The 21,072-nt window shown below is 40.5% G+C and overlaps 1 long non-coding RNA gene across 5 annotated transcripts in view; it reads left to right on the top strand.

Moving 5' to 3' along the window:
• The first annotated feature begins 504 nt into the window (after positions 1-504).
• LOC110257265 (uncharacterized) overlaps positions 505-21,072 on the top strand; it is a 159,954-nt gene continuing 139,386 nt past the window's right edge. For 3 of the 5 annotated variants that reach the window (XR_014831330.1, XR_014831329.1, XR_014831328.1), the window contains exons 1-2: positions 534-1,051; positions 3,522-3,632. This is a non-coding gene — a long non-coding RNA (uncharacterized LOC110257265). Of the gene's footprint in view, positions 1,052-3,521; positions 3,633-21,072 lie in introns of all 5 variants that reach the window. The other 2 variants (XR_014831327.1, XR_014831326.1) reach the window with 2 other exon arrangements.

Raw genomic sequence — 21,072 nt, 5'->3', positions numbered from 1 at the left:
TTTTATGACCACGCCTATAGTTCTTGGGCCAGGGATTGAATCCGAGCCTTAGCTACGACCTGCCAGATCCTTTAACCCACAGCGTCAGACTGAGCCTCAAACCTGCACCAGCAGTCAAGATTCTTAATCCACTATGCCATGGCAGGAACTCCTGTTTATTTTATAACTGGAGATTTGTTCCTCTTAATCCCCTTCACTCCCTTCCCTGCTGGCAATCTAAAAAACAAAAACAAAAACAGACTCATAGATACAGCATCTAAGGATTGAAAGATTTGTCAGTAAGAGTACAGCCTGCCAAGCAGAGCTGCTCTATCACAATATCTGTGCAAGAAGCAGACCCAAGTGTGCATGTGAGACTCCATTATGGTCTGTTTTGGTCCCCGGCATTCCAAGGCCTCAGGCCCCTCTCCTGAGATTTCTTCTTTCTTATTCAAGGCAACACCAGCTGTGTCCTACAGAAACAAGATCCAAACAGAACAGATCAGGTGACTCTGTTTTCATTCTGATGAGATGAGAACACCAACCAGCTCAGTGACTCCTGGGGAACTCAACATCACTTTTAAAGCTTCAAGTTCAATTAGCATTAGTGGAATGAGTGGAACATGAATTAGGGAATATAAATTTTTTTTTTTTTTTTGGTCTTTTGTCTTTTTAGGGCTGCACCCTTAGCACATGGAGGTTCCCAGGCTAGGGGTTTAATCGGAACTCTTGCTACCAACCTACGCCAGAGCCATAGCAACACCAGATCTGAGCCGTGTCTGCGACTTACACCACAGCTCACGGCAACGCCGGATCCTCAACCCACGGAGCAAGGCCAGGGATTGAACCCTCAAGCTCATGGTTCCTAGTCGGATTCGCTTCCGCTGCGCCACGACAGGAACTCCTAGGAACTATAACTTTAATTGCATCTTTTAATCTTGAAATAACCGAGGATTCACATGCAGTTGTGAAAAATAGTTCTCTGTGCCCTTTTCCTGTTTGCCTCTGGACATCTTGCCGGACTCAAGTACAATGCCACGGTCAAGATACGGAACTGAGTATGATTTCCTAGGTAAGTAATCCTCCAGGAAGCAGACCAGTGGCCTCTTTATCGAGGTTCTGTCAGTGGCATCAGGGGCAAAATGAGGGAAGAGAGTAGCAGTTTCTCTCTGTGCTATCATCCTTAAAACTTGAGGGTACCTGAACACCGGCAGTTATTTTAGGTCGCTTCTAAGAGGGAGATGATCATAAACACATCCAAGCCTTGTTTGCCGATCACCTCCCCCCAGCCTTCTCTGTCTCTCCTTGAGTCTGCCGTCCGGTTTCTCCCCAGACTCCCAACTGTTACGTTCAGCAACCACCACCTTCTCCCACTTCTCTCCTCTTCCTGGCTTTATGGACGCTGGTCTCCATGGTTTTTCTCCTCAGACATGTAGAGAGAGTCAAGAATGAAACGCTGGGAGACCCCAGCATCTAAAAGGAGGGCAGTGCTAACAAGAGAGAATAGGAGGCATGGTAGGGACTCCTAGACTCTCAAACTCCGATTCCTACCTTGTGGGCACCTTTTCTTTGCTCCAGAAGCTGCTTTCTGGGAGCCCATGGGAGCCTCCAACCAAACACTTTCTGGTTGGTGCTGCAATGCACTGCCCAGAACCTCCAGAGGCACAAGGGACTTCAGCACCCAGCTGGTGAGAATGTTGCTGGAAAACAGCCTTCCGCTGACTGCCCTCTTCGGGGGCTGCCTTAGCCAAAGAGAACAGTCTCACCCAAAGTCATGCCTCCTTCCAGGAGCAGCCTGCACCCTGTGACTGATCACCGAGTCACATGTAAAGGCCTGGTTCCCTTGGCCCAAGGCGGGACAACACTTATTCCTTATCTGTGGCCACATGATAACCTTAAAACTGGCAACTTAAAACAGCAACATTCATTACCTCACATTTCTGGAGGTGGGGGATGCAGAAATGCATTAGGTTCTGCCTCAAGACTTCCTGTGCGGTCACAAGAGGTCACAGTCAGGCTGCCCACAGGGACTGTGGTCATCAGGAGAGCCTGGAGGGCCCACCTCACTGCTGGCAGAAGGCCTAGGTTTTCCCCCACCAGGGTCCCTCCACAGGGTTGCTCACATTAGGGCAGTAACTGCTGTCAAAATCACCTTTTCCATGGAAACTGGGCTTCCTTAATGATTTCAGCCCGATGCGCTAATGTTGGGTCCCCTCAGTTACTGGAACAGTTACTTCCAGCTGTTAACACACCTTCCGGGAGTTCCTATTGTGGCTCAGCGGGTTACGAACCCGACTAGGTATCCGTAAGGATGCAGATTCGATCCCTGGCCTTGCTCAGTGGGTTAAAGAACCAGTGTTTCTGTGCATGGTGACACAGGTTGCAGACATGTCTCGAGTCTGGCATGGCTGTGGTGAGGGCCGGCAGCTGCGACTCTCATTCAACCCCTGACTTGGGAACATCCGTCTGCCTCAGGTGCGGCTCAAAAAAGAAAAAGAAAAACAACAAAAATAACAACTTCCCATCTGCAAGTTTCAGCGACTCTGTTTCAGAGCTCTGGCTTCATATCACACTTTCTCTCCCACCTCTTCTCCTGGCCCGGCAACAGAATAGAAATGTGGGTGTGATCTGGTCCACACACACCTGCCAGTGACTTTCTATCACATACACCACTGGAAATGGTTCGGGAGGAGGGTTAAGGAAGGGAGGGGTGCCTTGTGGGGCCTGGCTTGCTGTCCTTGTGCCCAGAGTGGGCAGATGGAGGCTGACAGTGCCATCTGATAAAGGATTTGCTCCCAAGAAGAACTTCTAGGGGTCCCTCATGAGAAAGCTTCATTCTCGACCTCAGACCAGCCCCTGAGCTGGCAGCCACATGTCCCCTCCTCCCCGCCTGGTGCTGTGGCTTTCCCAGGTTAGACCAAAGGGCCACATACAATCTCCTCACCACAGTCCACTCCTGCATCTTCAGGAGCATGTGGGATCCATCTTCCAAACCTCCTGGGCTTTGAGGGGACAGTCTTGATCCTGCTCCACCTGGCAATCCCCCACCACAGCATCTCTTCCCAATTTTCCCAGTGTTTCCTGGTAGCACGGGGGCTGGACCTTGAGCCTAGTGCCCCAGAACTGTCCAGACAGGGCATATCAGAGACCCACACACCTTTGAGCAGCTCTCCTGGCGGCTCCCTCCCTCAGCTTTGAGGATGAGAGGCAGCCAGACCCACACTGCCCTCATCCTGGGGAATGACTAGTTCTATGTAAGCTCTACACGAGAAGGCAGTGGCCTTCTCCTTTCAACCTCATATCAGGATGTGAGGTGGCGGTTCTGGTTTCTCCTAGCAAGCCCTATTGAGGATGGATGGGCCTGACGGCTGTGATTCTAGGAATTTAGACTGTGGGGTACTTAGCTCATTATCTGTGAGCCTTAGGACAAGGTTAGTCACCAATGCTTAGCAGCTGTCATCCATGTTTAAAATTAATCATCTTCCAATCACACTGATTTCCATTACCTGTCTTGGTGAAAGGTGTCACTCCTCTCCCTGTAGGCTGATTAGCTGCCCTGGGCTGAGGGAGCATCTGGACGGAAAACACAACACTCCTGGCAAAGAGGAAAGGTCCAAGGTCCGTCGCCTACTCCACTTCGGTGACTCCAGCCTGTGGGTAATTCAGTTCCTCCCCATCCTCATGGCTCTGCTCTGTTACTTAGCGATGTCGCTCCTCTACCTTCAACAGCCTGTGTATCTCTGCCCCCCTTTCCTTTTGCATCTGTCTCATGCTGCTGATCCTCAACTTTCATTTCTCACTGGCATTACCTGGGACCATTTAAAACTCCTGCTAGCTGGATCCCACCTCCAGAGATTCTGATTCAGATGGTCGGGCATGGTCCCCGGACAGTTACCAGGTAGTTCTTGTATGCATTGTACCAATGACTGCGAATCACAGCGGTCTTCCAACTCCTGAGTTCCCTCCTCTAATTTATCCTTCATGCTGCAGCCAGTTATCTTTTTTTCTAAAACACAAAGCCGACCATGTCACAGGCCTCCTTAAACCTCCACTCTGGGTCGCCATTGCCTTCAGGATAAACCTTAACTCCTCAGCATGACACAAGGGGAGCAGCGCATGGAAGATGCAGTTGGGGAGGGAGGCAGGACCTGATCATGCAGGACCTGGACCCTTGGGCTGACTACTTACACTGCCTCTATGCATGTCCACCATGCTCTTTGGCCATAGCATCTTTTAAGCTCATTTAAAAACTACTTACTGAGGAGTTTCCATCGTGGCTCAGCAGAAATGCATCTAATTAGCGTCCATGAAGACACAGGTTCGATCCCTGGCTTTGCTCAGTGGGTTAAGGATCTGGGGTTGCCATGAGCTGTGGTGTAGGTCACAAACACGGCTCAGATCCCATGTTGCTATGGCTGTGGTGTAGGCCAGCAGCTATAGCTCTGATTTGACCCCTAGCCTGGGAACCTCCATATGCTGCAGGTGCAGCCCTAAAAAGACAAAAAAAAAAAAAAAAAAAAAAAAAAACCACAAAAAACAAAAAGAAATTACTTACTGAGCACCTATTAAATGGCAGGCAATAGGAATCAATGATGAGTAAATTAATCACAGTCACAGCCTTGCGCTCCAGAGCTCCTAGGCTAGATCACTGCAGTGACTTCAGTCACTCTCCCCCACACCAGGTAGAATGGACCATACCTGTCCTTGTACCTAGCTTGTAATCTGAATTCTTCTTTTTTCTTTTTGGCTGTGACATGCAGCAGCTTGATGTGGGATCTCAGTTCCTAGACCAGGGGTTGAACCCGGGTCACAGTGGTGAAAGTGGCAAATCCTAACCGCTGGACCACCAGGGACCGTCCCCCCGCCCCGCAACTCATAACTTGAATATGCTTTGACTCTAACATACATCACCTTTGTTATTTGTTTGTATATAACTTTCTAAAAACCATAGTATCAGTGCCTTGAGGTCAAGAATCATATTGCTTTCACTGTTTTATGTACAACACCAAGCAGAGGGTCAATACATACTAGAGGCTCAATAAGCAGTTTGCTGAATGACAGCAAAAGGAAGAATGATTGAGTCTGACTCCCCAGAAGTACTTGAGTGCCTTGAATTTCACTCCCTTCATCTGTTAATATCCCACAATTCTGGGAGTTCCCATTGTGGCTTAGCAGGTTAACAACTTGACTAATCTCTATAATGATGTGGGTTCAATCCCTGGCCTTGCTCAGTGGGTTATGGATCTGGCATTGCTGCAAGGTGTGGTGTGGATCGCAGATGTGGCTCAGATCCTGTGTGGCTGTGGCTGTGGCATGGGCTGGCAGCTGTGGCTCTGCTTCAGCCCCTAGCATGGGAACTTCCATATGTCACAGAGGCAGCCCTAAAAATACAAAACAAACAAACCAAAAAATCCCACAATTCTTTGCTTTCCACTAGAATAAATAAATTATGGAAGATGTGTTCAGAATGATCTAATTTGTCAAATAGGCATAATGGGAGTTCCCTGGTGGCTCAGCGATTAAGGATCTGGTGTTGTCCCTGCTGTGGTTTGGATCCCTGCTGCTGTGGTGTGGGTTTAAGTACCTGGCCTTGGAACTTTTGTGTGCTACAGATATGGCCAAAAAATATGTATAGACATTGTTTGGTGCCTGGAAGCAAGAACTCTTTCCTAGAGGAAGCGAGGGGGTGACAGAGCTGCTCTTCTTGTGGCTCCTAAAAATAAAACAAGACCTCTTGTCATCAGTTGACATCGCAGCAGAGATTATAGTATGGCCTTTGACCAAGGATATTGGCATATTCAAAGACAATCTGAAGATAAAAGGTCTTTTTAATGGTAGAATGACAGGGGTGGTGAAACTTGTTTTTAGTCAGGGGTTAGAGCCCCTAACTTCTCTAATTAGCTCTAGGCAAGAACGCAAGGGAGGTCACCGAAGATGTGCAGGGCTCCACTGAGCCCCTGAAGGAATTCCCACTCAGCTCCCCGGCTGGAATCCCCTGATCCTGCAGCTCACACTGGTGAATCTGTCTCCACAGTGCTTCCCAATACGTCTTTCTGATTTGTCAGTTACTCTGTAATAGGATACATCATGTCCAACATTTTACTCAACTCAAGCATCTCAGTGCCAAAGCTGTCTTGTTTCTGAGCTCCGGGCACACCCTTGAGCTCTAATGACCAGTTCAGTTTCTCACACTGATCTCCAAAGTCTCTTTCTCTCACACACTTGGTTTCTCTGGTCCTTCAGGTCATCTGACTCTTGCTAATGATTGGTAATCACCCCGATTTGTTTTGTCTGTATTTGCATTCCCTTCTAATAATTACTAATTAAAAACAAAACAAAACTACAGCAACCCAGCAGAGTACTACCAATTACAGTTACTCCTCCCTCCTGCTAGTGTCAGTGTATCATTTCCCCAGGTTACTGGTTAAGCAGAGCTCCTTGGGATACTGATAATTTTGTTAAGTTCACAAACTTTAAGGAAGTGTATAAATGATGTGTAGAGTTCCATTTAAAATTCTGTACAATGGTTTTGCTGTTTCCAGGGATTGTTTTGTGTGCTGTGTTGGCTCAAGCATTGTGGGATATTTAGCATCCTTGGTTCCAGGGCATTAAGTGTTTGGAGGCACCCAGGCATGACAGCAATCCCTGGTTGAGCCTGCCCCGTCATAAACACCTCGGGGAACACAAGTCAGTTACAGGTTCAAGGGCTCTCCACACCCTGTGTGAATCAGTGTCTCCACTGAAGGAACCCAGAAATCTGTATATTTAATAAGAGCCTCAGGTGACTCTTAAAACCAGACAGACCTAGAAAACAATGACAGTGCTCTGCATCCCTTTCCCCTGGTTTGTTGATGTGATTCCAAGTGCTTTTGGTCAGCCAGGAGTTTGCTGCATCTGAGGTCACCTGATAAGCTCCCTCTTCATCTCCGCAAAGCCAGTGAATAAGAACAAAAGGGAAATTTATGTCACTGAATAGGATTAACAGGTAGGAGAGGATTGACAAAGAAGTATGCCTAAATGAATTTTTATTCACTGTACTAAAAAAGATTATTGTAGGGAGTTCCCTGGTGGCTCATGAGGTTAAGGATCCAGTGTTTTCATTGCCGTGGCTCAGGTCACAGCTGTGGCACGGGTTCAGTCCCTGGCCCAGGAACTTCAACACACTGCGGGTACAGCCAAAAAAAAATCAATAAAATTTTTAAAGTGAAAAGATTATCCTACAAGTCATTTCTTATCATGACAGAACTTCTTATCTTGCCACAGGTGCACTTTTGACGAAATACACACTTATATATTACTTTACAGAGCAATGTAAAGTTTTTTTTAAGACTTTGCCTTAGTAAGCCAAGAAGAGACTTGTGGTATTTTAGAAATAACCAAGTAGACCTTAAAAATGGACAGTGATACTGATCAGCTAAGCATTTTTTTGTTATATGTTTTAGTCTTTTTATAAAATATAAAGTTGAGCTGTGTCTAATTAACTTATGTAGAAAACATGCCCATGGCAATAGTCTTGAAGAGATTTGTAATACATAAAATAATGTCTATCATTTATGGACATTGGGCATTGTGTAAGTACTTGAGCTCTTACAGGGTGACCAAATATCCTAGTCTGCCTAGAGTATTTCCGTTTCAGCACTGGAAGTCTTATATCCCAAGAAACCAGGCCTCTTGGTCACCTTGCATCTTCATCTCATTTAATCTTCAGAACAACTGTATGTGATAGGTAATATAATTATCCCCATTTTATAGGTGAGGAAATTGAAGCGTAGAGAGATTAAGCAAAGTGACCGAAATGACCAGACTAGAAAGTTGTAAAGTTGGTACTCAAAGCCCCATCTGTCTAGGTTTGTTTACTTTCAAAGTCTACTTTCCTAATTATTCTGGGTTTGTTTGTTTGTTTTTGTCATGAAGCTGCAATCTTTAGAGATTTAGCTATTTCTTCCTTGTGCCAGGAATAAAGTTTATTCTGGATTTAACACAAAAGAGCTTATTTAGAATTTCCTGGCAAATTAAAAAAATCATTTCCACAATGGAGTTCCCATCGTGGCGCAGTGGTTAACGAATCCGACTAGGAACCATGAGGTTGTGGGTCCGATTCCTGCCCTTGCTCAGTGGGTTAAGGATTCGGCGTTGCTGTGAGCTGTGGTGTAGGTTGCAGACGTGGCTCGGATCCCGCGTTGCTGTGGCTCTGGCTTAGGCTGGTGGCTACAGCTCTGATTAGACCCCTAGCCTGGGAACCTCCATATGCCGAGGGAGAGGCCCAAGAAATGGCAAAAAGACAAAAAAAAAAAAAAAAAAAAATCATTTCCACAAGAAATTAATTATATCCCATTTGACAGCAATAGAAAATTAAAGCCACATTCAGTTCTCCAAGATGTTGAATGTAGCTTGGAGAATCTGAGAATACCTGGCTTGGGAGATGAAACAAGAGCACAGGGAAATGCTACCCTTTTGAAGACTAGTGTTTCAGGAGAATGGTATGTGCTTGGCAGCTGCTTTGGCAAGGATGGTAACCCCAGTGTAGCATTTCAGAGGGACATGATAGTGGCTGTCCCATTTAGTCAAATCTACCAGGGGAGGTGAGAAAAGGAGATATGTTTTCCTGGCCTGCTGTTCAGCCAAGATGGCTCATTTGATTTCCCTCACTAATAAACTGAGCTTAAATGAAGTTCTGGGATTACCCATCATGGCTCAATGGTTAGCGAACTCAACTAGCATCCATGAGGACGCAGGTTTGTTCCCTGGCCTAGCTCAGTGGGTTAAGGATCTGGCTTTGCCATAAGCTGTGGTGTAGGTCGCAGATGAGGCTTGGATCCCTTATTGCTGTAGCTGTGCTGTAGGCCAGCAGCTACAGCTCTGATTGGACCTCTCACCTGGGAACCTCCATGTGTTGTGGGTATGGCCCTAAAAAGACAAAAAAAAAAAAAAAAAAAAAAAAAAAAAAAAAAAAGATGTTCTGGCATGCATTTACAGTTCAAATTGAAAAATAATTTGCAATGCATTGAAAGCTAGGTTTTTAAGAAAAAAAGGCTTATTTTTACTTATTGCATTTTATAGGCCTTAACCTCTTGGGATTGTTGGTCCTGAAAATTCTGATTTCTTTGGGATAACCCAGTAGAATAGAAATGGGATGTGTTTATCAAATGGGTAAAATACTTTTGTGTATATTGAATCATCCTTGTGACCCTGGAATAAATCCAACATGATCATGGTATATGATCCTTTTTATGTATTGTTAGATTTTGTTTGCTAACAATTTGTTGAGGATTTTTGCATCTATATTCATGAAAGATATTGGCCTGAGATTTTTTTTTGTAGTGTCTTTGGTTTAGGCATCAGGGTAGTGGTGGCCTCATAAAATGAATTTGAGAGTGTTCCTTCCTTTTCAGTTTTTTGGAATAGGATAGGCATAAGTTCTTTATATGTTTGATAGAATTTTCCTGTGGATCTTTGTTTGCTAGCAGTTTTTCTTATTATAGATTCAGTTAGCTTCTAGTGATCAGTCTGTTCATACTGTTTCTTCTTGACTCATGCTTAGAAGGCTGTATGTTTCTAGAAATTTGTCCATTTTTTTTTCTAGGTTGTGCATTATATTGGTATATCATTGTTCATAGTAATCTCTTATGATCCTGTGGCATTTCCGTGGTATTGGTTCTAGTTTCTCCTTTTTAAATTTATTTTTAAGTTTTTTTTTTTTTATTTTTCTGCTTTTTAGGGCTGAACTCGCAGCATATGGAGGTTCCCAGGCTAGGGGTCTAATTGGAATTACACTGGTCTACACCATAGCCACAGCTGCAGCAACGCCATCTCATGGCAATGCCAGATCCTTAATCCACTTATTGAGGGCAGGGGTTGAACCCGAAACCTCATGGTTCCTAGTTGGATTTGTTTCCACTGCACCACAACAGGTACTTCTCCTTTTTTTATTTCTGACTTTACTGATTTGGGTTCTCTCTCTCTTCTTTTTTTTTTTTTTTAGGGCAGCACCTAAGGTATACTAGTTGGGTTCATCACCACTGAGCCACAACAGGAACTTACATGTATTTTTTTAAGTTGTGTTTTTATTGTTTTGTCTTGAGATATTTTCTGATTTCCTCTTTGATTTCATTGTTAACACATTAGGGTTTTTTTGTTTTTTGTCTTTTTAGGTCCATGCATGCGGCCCATGGAGGTTCCCAGGCTAGGAGTCAAATCAGATCTGCAGCTGCTGGCCTACACCACAGCCACAACAACGTGGGATCCAAGCCACATTTCTGACCTACATCACAGCTCATGGCAATGCTGGATCCTTAACCCACTGAGCAAGGCCAGGGATCAAACCTGCATCCTCATGAATACAAGTCAGGTTTGTTAATCATTGAGCCACAATGGGAATTCCAGAACCATTGGTTTTTTAGTAGCATGTTGTTTAGTCTCCATATGATCAAGCTTTCCTCATTTTTCTTTCTGTGATTTCTAGCTTCATACCATTGTGGTCAGAAAAGATGAAATAATTTGTATACTCTTAAATTTGTTGAGTCTTGTTTGGTATCCTCGTATATCCTCAATCTTAGAAAATATTCCATGCACACTTGAAAAGAATGTTTATTCTGGTTTTTATTGGATGTAGTGTCCTATAGGTACCAACTCAGTCCAACTATTCTACTGTGTGATGTAGGATCTCTGTTGATTTATTGATTTTCTCTCTGGAAGAGGTGTTCTTTGATGTCAGAGGAGTATTAATGTTTCCTACTATAGTTGTATTCCTATCAATTTCTCCCTTTATGTCTGTTAGTATTTTGTTTTTGTTTTGTTTTTGTTTTTTTCCTATATTGGGTGCTTGTATGTTAAAAAGTATAATATTCTCTTATTACATTGATCCCTTTATATTATATAATGCCCTTCTTTGTCTTTTGTTTAAGCTTTCTTTTAAGGTCTATTTTGTCTGATAAAACTATCAGTACCCCTACTTTTTATTGTTTACATTTGCATGAATCCTCTTTCAATCCTCTTTGAATCCTTTTTCAATCCTCTCCCTTTCAGTCCATCTCTTTCATGCTGAAGTGAATCTTTTGTCGGCAGCTTATTGGAGGGTCTTATTTTTTTTAATGAACATTTAGTTCATTGGCATTTAAAGTAATTGTTGATAAGTATGTATTTATTGTCACTTTATTTCTTATTTTCCTGTTACTTTTGTAATTTTTCTTTGTTTATTTTCTTCTTTTTGTTCCTTCCATTGTGGTTTAATGATTTTTGCTTTCGTGGTATGTTGAGTTCCTTTCTTTTTGGTTCTTGTGTTTATTTTGTAGATTTTTGATTTGTGGTTACCATGGAGTTCATATATGTTGTCCCATGATTATATCTACTTGCTTTGAACTGATTACCATTTAAGTTCAATCACATTCTAAGGGATCTATATATTTTACTCCTCTCCATTACATTTTGAGTTTTTGATATTTATACTTTATATCTTCATGTTTATTATCCCTTTACTATTCATTGTAGTTATAGTTGCTTTTATAACTTTTATCTTTTACATACTGATTTAATTAATTGATGTAATCTTCAATCCATACTCTATATTTTCCTTTATTATTGGGATTTTATCTTCCCTATTGATTCTTACTTCTTTTCCATTAGAGAAGACCCGCCAACATTTCTTATAGGATGGGTTTAGTACTGCTTGTCTGAGAAATTCTTTATCTCTCCTATTCTAAATGTTAGTCTTGCTGGATAGAGTATCCTAGGTTGCAAGTTTTTGCCTTCCAGGACTTTGAATATATAATGCCACTCTGTTTTGGCCTGCAAAGTTTCTGCAGAGAAATGAACAGATAGTCTTATGGGATTTCCTTGTATATGATTCTTTTGTTTTTCTGTTGCTGCCTTTAAAATCCTCTCTTTATCTTAAGCTTTGACTATTTTAATTATGATATATCTTGGTCTGGGGCCATTGGGTTCATCTTGTTTGAGACCCTCTGTGCTTCCTCTACCTGGTATCTGTTTCTTTCTTTAGGTTTAGGAAGTTTTCAGCCATAATGCCTTCAACTACATTTTTGATTCCCTTCTCTCTCTTCTCCTTCTGGAACCCCTATGTTGTGAATGTCTGCACACTTTATATTATCTCATAGATCTCATATCTTGCTTTTTTTTTTTTAATTTTACTTTCTATCTGAATTTCTAGTTTGGTGATTTCCATTATTCTATCTACCAGATCACTTTTGTATTCTTCTGTGTCATTTAGTCTGCTAGTCATTGCTTTTAGAGTGTGTTTTTTTCCTCAGAAATTTATCTAATTTTCATTAGGTATTTATTTCTAATTCCTTATTAAAATAATCGGTGCTTAAGTCAATTCTCTTTCTTAATTCGTTAGCATTTTTATTACTAATTTTTAAAATTCATTGTCTGGTAGATTGATTATCTCTGTTTCATTATTTTTTTTTCAGGGGTTTTTCTCTTGCTCTTTAAATTTAGTGTAGTTCCTCTGCCTTTTCTTTCTTTCTTTCTTTCTTTCTTTCTTTCTTTTTTTTTTTTTTTTTTTTTTTTTTTTTTTTTTTTTTGTCTTTTTGGGGCTGCACCTATGGCATATGGAGATTTCTAGGCTGGGGGTTGAATCTGAGCTACAGCTGCCAGCTTACACAGCCACAGCCACAGCAATGCCGGATCCGAGCTGTGTCTGTGACCTACACCACAGCTCGTGATAAGCCAGATCATTAATCACTGAGCAAGGTGGGGATTGAACCTACAACCTCATGGTTTCTAGTTGGATTTGTTTCCACTGAGCCACAACAGGAACTGCCCTCTGCCTTTTCATTTTACTTAATTTTCTCTGTCTCTATGAATTTAGGTGAAACAGTCTCTATTGTGGTATTGAAGAAGTATCTTTATGTGAGAGTATCCCTATATAGACTGCAAATGTCTAGTGTCTTTGGTGTAAGGGCTGGATTTGATATGGATGCCAGCCAAATTTTTCCTTAGGATGGGCAGGTCACTATAACCTTGATAGGGGGCATGGACAGTGTTGGAGTAGCTAAAGCCCATGCAGGGTGTGAGTTAGGACTTCCTCTCTGCTCAGTGGCTGTCACCGCTGTTTCAGGAGCAGGGTCTGCTCCCACATTGCTTGAGTGGAAACCTTGAAGGCAGGGCTTGAGCAGATTCTGTTCCTTTTGCCCTTTGCCCCAAAGCAGGGGAGTGCTGAAGCACATGGGGCTTGTGTACTTAAAGAGGTCTGATGCACTGCCTGTGTAGGTGTCTGAAACTCTACCCAGACACAGCCCAAGGTTGCATCTTTTCCCCTGTTGTGGTTGTCCCAGATCTAGTGCAGGGAATGGACAGGGCCAGAGTGTTTGCTCTTCCGAGACTGGGGATTTCAGCACTCTCGCTGCAGGAATTGAAGCAGCTGTGCTTCAGTGAGAGGCTGGGTTGCTTCTATGGTGCTATTTGAGTAAGTGCCAACAATGCCTGCTGCCACCTCACATGAACCACCACCCAGGCCCCCAGATCACCTCTTCATCCATCAGTTAAGTCTTTTCCCAGGACCTGGCTGCCTTAGATCCAGTGTGAAGTCATGGCATGGAGTGGGCATGGCTAGGGCATTTACTCAGCTGGAACTGAGCATCACAGTGTGTAAATAGGATGCTTTCTTGCAGCCTTGATTGTATAGGCATTCTTCTGCCAGTTTCCAGTTAGTTTTCCAGGAGAATTATTCCACAAGTAGATGTATGTCTGATATGTTTATAGGAGTAGCTGGGTTCTCTGTCCTCTTACTCCACCATCTTGATCCCTCTCCACTTTTTGCATTTTAAAACTTAACCTTGAATTTTTCTTCTCTGCATACAATAAGTTATGGCATACCCATATTATGAAGTATAATACTGCCATTAAAATAACATCCTAAACAAAAACTTACTGACATGGAGAAAACTTATTGACATATAAGCACTGAAACAAAAGGAGGAGATTTTGTATACTTTTTTGTAATTTGCTTTCTTTTCTTAATTTTAGAGAGCATTCAGTGTTTTCCTAGAAGATGATTTTTATCGGCAATATAGGATTTTATAATATGGATAGACTTTAGCTAGCTTAACAAATTTATTATATTTTCAATACTTCAAAGTAAAGAATGCCTTATGAATTTTGTACCAGATTTTTTTATTGTGTCATTAGAGTAAATTCTTTAATTCTTACTACTCTACTTCTAAAATTATATCAAAACCCTTAACATACTTCCTGGCAGAAAGATTGTGCTAATTTATGGTACAAACCAGCAGCAAAGAGATATTGTTTTACCATACTCAGCAACATTGACTATCATTGCACCTTTTAGTCTCAAACACAGACTAGACAAAATTCAAAAAGTTGCAAATATCTCTTAATTCTTAAAAATGTATGGGATTCCTAGAAAAAAGAAAAGAGAAAAAAATTATAGGATTCCCTGATGGCCTAGTGGTTAAGGATATGGTGTTGTCACTGTTATGGCTCAGGTTTGATCCCTGGCCTGAGAACTTCCACATGAAATGGGCATGGCCAAAAGTTTTTCTTTTATGTTTTTCTATTTTTTTTGCTATCTTTTTGTTTCTTTGTTTAAAGAGGCCTTTCTTGTGCCAAAAGAAAGTGGATACATCATTCAGAGTTCCAAGGGGAAACAAAACGTGTACCTAGATTAGCTTTTTAAAAAATATATAGTAACGTGATTGTTTACGTAGAGGGGAGAAGGGCTGAGGGGCCAACAAAAATGTTGAGGCACTGTAATATTGTGATTTCTAGTAAGAAATATATATTTGGCCTTGGTTCTTTTTTCTAGTAGAGAGCTTCTAAAACCCTTGGAGTTTCCTAAGTGGAGACAGCAGCAAAGGCGTCTTTTGTTATGTTAATGGTGATGGTTGGAAAGCCCCTAAGTAACCTAAGGGGGGCTGGTTGCCAGGAGAGCCAATCATAGGGTTAGAGGTTTGAGAAACTTTCAGTCCTCATCCCTGGGGAGGGGAGAGGGGCTAGAGGTTGAATTCAATCACCAATAGCCAACAATTTAATCAATTATTATCTATGTAATAAAGCCTCCATAAAAACCCCAAAGGAAGGGGTTCTGAGGGTTTCTAGGTTGGTGAACATGTGAAGATTCAAGGAAAGAAGGACCCAGAGAAAGCATGGAAGCTCCTCGTCCTTTCCCCATTCTGTGTCTTATGCTTCTCTTCCATCTGGCTCTTCCTGAGTTATGTACTCTTTTATAATAATCTAGTAAGTAAAATGTTCCTCTGAGTTCTCTGAGCTGCTCCAGTAAATTAATCCAGGCCAGGCGGGGGGGGAGAGGGGGGGTGTCCAGTTATAGCCAGTTGATCAGAAGCGCAGAAAACAACCTGGGCTTGCAAGTGTTATCTGAAGTTGGGGTGAAAGGAGCAATCTTGTCACACTGAACTCTTACCTTGTGGGACCTCTGGTAGCTAGTGTCAGAACTGAGGCCACGGAGCTGGTATGGCAGAATTGCTTGGTGATGTGGGAAGACTTCCACACTTTGGAATAGATACAGACTTACAGGCACCCAGAAACCAGTAACAATGGGAAGTCGTTACCCCCGTGACCCTGAAGGAACAGAGGAAACAGAACTACTGGCCCAGTGTGAGCTGTAGCCAGAGAAGAGAAGGCGGCCTTACCAAAGCTCTAGACAGAGGGAGGCAACCCCCTGCCAGAAACTGGAACCAAAACGGCAAGAGTCAGAGAAAAAAAATACTCCAATCTGTCTTTCTGTCCACAGGCTACTCTCTTGTTTTTGCCTTCAACTGGATGAATCCAACTTGAACCCTGAGAGCAGTTCCTGGGGCACAGAACAGAGCAGAGGAAAGCAAAGAGAATGACAGATAACCACCACAGTCTATATTTATGGCATTTTTTGTCTTTTACATTTACCTTTTTTTTTGTTCATTTGTTTTTGTTTTTGTTTTAAGTCTGCACCTGCAGCATATAGAAGTTCCCAGGCTAGGGGTCAAATTGGAGCTGGAGCTGCCAGCCTGTGCCACAGCCACAGCAGTGCCAGATTGAAGCCATGTCTGTGACCTACACTGCAGCTCACAGCAACCTTGAGTCCTTAACCCACTGAGCAATACCAGGGATCAAACCAGCAACCTCATGGACACTAGTCAACTTCGTTACCACTGAGCCACAATGGGAACTTCTTTTACATTTACTTTTAAAATTCACTTATAATTTTCTTGATTGTAGTTCGTAATAGGGATAAGTTTTTAATTTAATTTTTCTAGATAGCTATGCAGTTATCTTAGGTGCATATACTGAATCATGTTCCTATTTATTTTAACGGCTGCTATCATCAAATTAAATTTTATAATGGGTTTTTGTTCAGTGTTTCCTACTGTTTCCTTGATTAATTTGTTCTTGTGCAATAACACAATATTTTAATTATTGTAGCATGACAATATGTTTTAACATTTGCAAGAGTGACTCTCAAGTATTCTTAAGTTCTGATAAAATTATTAGGAAAGAATAGCTTTGAAAACTGGGGAAAATGTCACATACAGAAAGCTTAGTTATTCAGATATGTTTTGAAGTGGATACTGCTAAATGGTATGTGCAAATTCTAATTCTCTAATATGGGATCTCTCTATATATTACTAGAGAGAACAAGGAGGCTTTTTTCTGTTTTGTTATATTTATTAGCTTGTTGTATTTTTTAGATTCTACACATAAGTGATAACATACGTTACTTGACTTTTTTTGTCTGACTTGTTTCACTAAGAATATCCTCCGGGTCCATCCATGTTGTTTTGTTTTATTTTGTCTTTTTGCATTTTCTAGGGCCGATCCTGCAGCATGTGGAGATTCCCAGGCTAGGGGTCTAATCAGAGCTGTAGCCACTGGCCTACACCAGAGGCACAGCAACGCGGGATCTGAGCTGCGTCTGTGACCTACACCACAGCTCATGGCAACGCGGGATCCTTAACCCACTGAGCAAGGCCAAGGATCGAACCCACCACCTCATGGTTCCTAGTTGGATTCGTTAACCACCGCGCCATGACGGGAACTCCATCTATGTTGTTTTAAATTGCAAAATTTCATTCTTTTTTAAAAATCTGAGTAATAATCCTACACACACACACACACACACACACACACACACACACACCCCATCTTCTTTGTCCATTTATCTGTTGATGGACACTTAGGTTGCTTCCATATCTTGGCTATTATAAATGATGTTGCTGTTTACATTAGGGTACTTGTGTCTTTTCAAATTAGTGTTTTCATTTTTGTTAGATGTATACTCAGGAATGGAATTGCTAGTTAATATGGTAGTTCTGTTTTTAGTTTTTTGAGGAACTTTTAAACTGTTTTCAACAGTAGCTACACCATTTTACATTCCCCCAAACAATGTACTTGGGTTCCCTTTTCTCCACATCTTCACCATCATTTGCTCTTTGTGGTCTTTTTGATGATAATCATTCTGACCAGTATGAGATGATATCTCTTTGTGGTTGTGATTTGCATTTCTCTGATGTTTAGCAATGTTAAGCATCTTTTCATGTCCCTGTTGGTTTGGAAAATTGCCTATTCAGATCTCCTGTCCATTGTTTAATCAGGTTGTTTATTTTTTGTTCTTATATTGAGTTGTATAAGTTGATTATACACTTTGGATATTAACCCCTTAACAGTTGTATATTTTCTCCCATTTGATAGGTTGTCTATTCATTTTGTTGATGGTTTCCTTTGCTATACAAAAACTTTTAAGTTTAATTAGATCCCATTTGTATGTTTTTGCTTTGTTTTCTTTGCCTCAGGAGACAGATCAAAAAATTATTGCTATGATTTATGTCAAAAAGTGCTCTGCCTATGTTTTCTTATAGACTTTTTATGGGCTATGGTCTTACTTTTAGGTATTTAATTCATTTTGAGTTCATTTTTTCATGTAGTATAAGAAAGTTTTCTAATTTTATTCTTTTATGTGTAGCTATCTAGTTTTCCCAGAACCCCTTATTAAAGAGACTTTTCTCCATTATTTATCCTGATCTCCTTTGTCATAAGTTAATTTACTATAAATTTGTGGGTTTGTTTCTAGATTTGCTATTATGTTACATTGATCTAAGTGTCCGTTTTTGTGCCAGTACCAAGCTGACTTGATTACTATAGCTTTGTACTATAGTTTGTAGTATAGTTTGATGTCTTATGCTCTATTCTACTTTCTCAAGATTATATTGGCTATGTGAGGTCCTTCATGTTTCCATACAGAGCTTAGAATTATTTGTTTTCGTTCTATAAAAAAAATGCCGTTGGTATTTTGATAGGGATGGTATTGAATCTATAGATTGCCTTCAGTAGTATGGTCATTTTAACAATGTTAATTTTTCTAATCCATGAAACAAAATATCTTTCCATCTGTTTGTGTCATCTTCAATTTCTTTCATCATTGTCTTATAGCTTTCAGAGTACATGTCTTTTACCTCCTTAGGTAGGTTTATTTCTAGGCATTTTATTCTTTTTGATGTGGTGATAAATGGGATTATTTCCCTAATCTCTCTTTCTTATAGTTTGTTGTTAGTGTATAGAAAGGCAACAGATTTCTATATCTTAATTTTGTATCATGCAACTTTATTGAATTCGTTGATGATCTCTAGTAGTTTTCTGGTGGCATCTTTAGGATTTTTTGTGTATAGTATCATGTCATCTGCAAACAGTGACAGTTTTACTTATTCCTTTCCAATTTGGATGCTTTTTATTTCTTATTCTTGTGTGATTGCTCCGGCTAGGACTTCTAATACTAAGTTAAATCAAAGCAATGAGAGTGGACATCCTTGTCTTGTTCTTTATCTTAAAGGAAATGCTTCCAGCTTTTCAGCATTGAGTATGATGTTAGCTGTGGGCTTATAATGCTTTATTATATTGAGATATGTTCTCTCTGTACTCACTTTCTGGAGAGTTTCTTTAAAACGTAAATGGATATTGAATTTTATCAAGTTTTTTTCCTGCAACTATTGGGATGATCATATGATTTTTATTCTTTAATTTGTTAATATGGTTTAATCACATTGATTGATTTTTGGATATTGAATCATCCTTGTGCACCTGGGATAAATCCCACTTGATCATGGTGTATGATCCTTTTAATGTATTGCTGGATTCTGTTTGCTAGCATGTTGTTGAGGATTTTTGCTTCTGTGTTCGTAAGTGATATTGGCCTATAATTTTCTTTTTTGTGTGTGATATTTTTGTCAGGTTTTGAGTATCAGGGTGATGCTGACCTCATAGAATGAGTTTAGAAGTGTTCCTTCTTCTGCAATTTTTTGGACTATTTTGAGAAGGCTAGGTGTTAACTCTTCTCTAAATGTTTGGTAGAATTCACCTGTGGAGCCTTCTGGTCCTGGACTTCTGTTTGTTGAGAGTTCTTTAAATTATTGATTCATTTTCATTACTTGTAATTGGTATATTCATATTTTCTATTTCTTCCTGGTTTAACCTTGGAAGACTGTACATTTATAGAAATTAGTCCACTGCTTCTAGATTGTCCATTTTATTGGCATAGAGTTGTTCTTAGTAATCTCCTATTATCCTTTGTATTTCTGAGGTTTCATTTCTAACTTCCCTTTTTTAATTTCTGATTTTACTGATTTGGGCCATCTTTTTTTTTTTTTTTTTTTTTTGGATGAATCTGACTAAAGGTTTATCTATTTAGTTTATCTTTTCAAAGAACTCTCTCTTCATTTCATTAATTTTTTCTGTTGTTTTTTAGCTTCTATTTCATTTATTTCTGCTTTGATCTTTATGATTTCTACTGTGTTTTGTTTGTTCTTCTTTTTATAGTTCCTTTGTGTTTAACCTGATACAGGCTAGGTTATTTATTTGAAATTTTTATTATTTCCTGAGGTAGGCTTGTAGCACTATAAACTTCCCTCTTAGAACTATGTCACATAGATTTGGATTGTTGTGTTCAAATTTTCATTTGCCTCCAGATATTTTTTTTTCATTTTTTTTCTTTGATTTTATCAGTGGCCCGTTGCTTATTTAGTAATGTATTTTGTAGTGTCCACAAAAATCCATGTGTTTGTGATTTTTACATTTTTTCCTATTCCTTTCCCTTTATATTGAATCATTTGAAATGTCTACATTATATGCTTTTATTGTTTTCCTTCAAACATGTATATTAACATATACACTTTTTAACTATCTTTAAATTTTATTAACTTAAAGATCAAAGTAGAAAAACAGGAAGTAAGCATACAAATTCAAAGACAAAAAAAGAAAAACAAAGGAAAATAATGATTAACTAGTACATGAAATAAGAAATATATCTAAGTATTTAATGCAATAGGTAACTGAGTTAAATTCATCTATTAAAAGACAGATCGTCAGACTGTATTTTTAAATTCAGCTACATGCTACTGCTTTTAAGAAACACACTTAAAATAAAACTATATTGAAGTGTTCCCTTCATGGCTCAGTGGAAACAGCCCCAACTAATATCCATGATGATGCAGGTTTGATCCCTGGCCTTGCTCAGTGGGTTGAGGATCTGGTGTTACTGTGAACTGTGGTGTAGGTCACAGACATGGCTGGGATGCCGTGTTGCTGTGACTGTGGCATAGGCCATCAGCTATAGCTCCAATTCAATCCCTAGCCTGAGAACTTCCATATGCTGTGAGTGCAGCTCTAAAAAGACCAAAAAAAAAAAAAAAACTATATTGAGTGTGTGAGAAAAAATGATATCATGCAAATAGTAAAACAAAAAAGGGGTAGTGTTAGACAGAATAGATTTTAAGGCAAAAACCATTGAATAAAGAGAGATCCTACATAGTAATATAAGAAATAAGCCAATTGAGAAAAATTATAAATTCATGATCACACAGCAGCATAATCTCAATATATTCAAAGGAAAAATTCATCATAATTTTTATTTATTTATTTATTTTTGTCTTTTTGGGGCCACACCCCTGGCACATGGAGGTTCCCAGGCTAGGAGTCAAATTGGAGCTATAGCTGCCAGCCTACGCCACAACCACAGCCACAGCAACGCCAGATCAGAGCCACATCTGCAACCTACACCACAGCTCACAGCAATGCTGGATCCTTAACCCACTGACCAAGGCCAGGGATTGAACCTGCATCCTCATGGATACT

Source organism: Sus scrofa, chromosome 16, assembly GCF_054392235.1.
Source record: "Sus scrofa isolate SSC_HxYL_T2T_F1_AM1 chromosome 16, Sscrofa_HxYL_maternal_Yorkshire_Landrace_v2.0, whole genome shotgun sequence".
Classification (NCBI taxonomy): domain Eukaryota; kingdom Metazoa; phylum Chordata; class Mammalia; order Artiodactyla; family Suidae; genus Sus; species Sus scrofa.
Note: the sequence above shows the minus strand (reverse complement) of the source record. Positions and strands in the feature narration are given on the sequence as shown.